The sequence below is a fragment of the Pleurodeles waltl genome, chromosome 12 (assembly GCF_031143425.1).
Source record: "Pleurodeles waltl isolate 20211129_DDA chromosome 12, aPleWal1.hap1.20221129, whole genome shotgun sequence".
Lineage (NCBI taxonomy): Eukaryota > Metazoa > Chordata > Amphibia > Caudata > Salamandridae > Pleurodeles > Pleurodeles waltl.
In genome coordinates, this window is record NC_090451.1 from 523,309,496 (window position 1) to 523,311,303 (window position 1,808).

Sequence of the window (1,808 nt, forward strand, 5' to 3'; positions counted from 1 at the left end):
AGAAAGTTATAGGTTGTTGAACAGGGCCGCTGTTCACTGGAGTTTCTTGGTCCTTGGGTGCAGGGCAGTCCTCTGAGGCTTCAGAGGTCGCTGGTCCCTGTTGGATGCGTTGCTGTTGCAGTTTTCTTCGACGTTGGGAGACAGGCCGGTAGGGATGGGGCCAAAGCAGTTGTCGTCTCCGTCTTCTCTGCAGGGCTTCAGGTCAGCAGTCCTTCTTGTTAAGGTTGCAGGAATCTGATTTCCTGGGTGCCCCTAAACACTAAATTTAGGGGTGTGTTTAGGTCTGTGAGGGCACTATCCAATGGCTACACCCTCCTTGTGGAGAGGGGGGCACATCCCTAATCCAATTGGGGGAATCCTCCAAACTCAAGATGGAGGATTTCTCAAGGCAGGGGTCATCTCACCGCAGGGCACCTTAGGGGCTGCCCTGACTGGTGGGTGACTCCTCCTTGTTTTTCTCATTATCTCCTCTGGACTTGCCGCCAAAAGTGGGGGCTGTGTCCAGGGAGCGGGCATCTCCACTAGCTGGAGTGCCCTGGGGCATTGTAACACGAAGCCTGAGCCTTTGTAGCTCACTGCTAGGTGTTACAGTTCCTGCAGGGGGGAGGTGTGAAGCACCAGAGGGCACAAAGGCCCTCACCCCAGGGTGGTCAGAAACTCGTCTCTCAGCCGCAGGCTGGCACAGACCAATCAGTCCTGCACTGAAGGATTGGGTAAAATACAGGGGGCATCTCTAAGATGCCTTCTGTGTGCATTTTTTATAACTCCAACACTGGCATCAGTGTGGGTTTATTATTCTGAGACGTTTGATACCAAACTTCCCAGTATTCAGTGTAGCCATTATGAAGCTGTGGAGTTCGTTTTTGACAAACTCCCAGACCATATACTTAATATGGCAGCACTGTACCTACAATGTCTAAGAATAGATAAACACTGTAGGGGCATATTGCTCATGCAGCTATGCCCTCACCTGTGGTATAGTGCACCCTGCCTTAGGGCTGTAAGGCCTGCTAGAGGGGGGACTTACCTATGCCACAGGCAGTGGGAAGTGGGCATGGCACCCTGAGGGGAGTGCCATGTCGACTTAGTCATTTTCTCCCCACCAGTACACACAAGCTGTGAGGCAGTGTGCATGTGCTGAGTGAGGGGTCCCTATGGTGGCATAATACATGGTGCAGCCCTTAGAAACCTTCCCTGGCCACAGGTCCCTTGGTACCAGGGCTATCATTTACAAGGGAGTTATCTGTGTGCCAGGGCTGTGCCTATTGTGGGAACAACAGTACAGTTTAGGGGAAAAACACTGGTGCTGGGGCCTGGTTTACAGGATCCCAGCACACTTTCAATCATAAGTGACATCAACAAAAGGCAAAATGTTAGGGGGTAACCATTCCAAGGGATGCATTTCCCTACACAACCTCCTCCCCCCAAATGAAAGAGGATGCGACTAACCTTTCCCAAGAGACTCTTCAGTTTCTAAGTGGAAGAACATGGAAAGGCCATCGGCATTGGCATGGGCATGGGCAGTCCCAGGTCTGTGTTCCACTACGAAGTCCATTACTTGTAGGGAGATGGACCACCTCAACAGTTTAAGATTTTCTCCTTTCATTTGCATCAGCCATCTGAGAGGTCTGTGGTCAGTTTGGATTGTAAAGTGAGTACCAAACAGGTATGGTGTCAACTTCTTCAGGGACCAAACCACAGCAAATGCCTCCCTCTCAATGACACTCCAACGATGCTCCCTGGGGAGTAACCTCCTGCTAATAAAAGCAACAGGCTGGCCATGGCCATCATCATTGGTTTGGGACAGG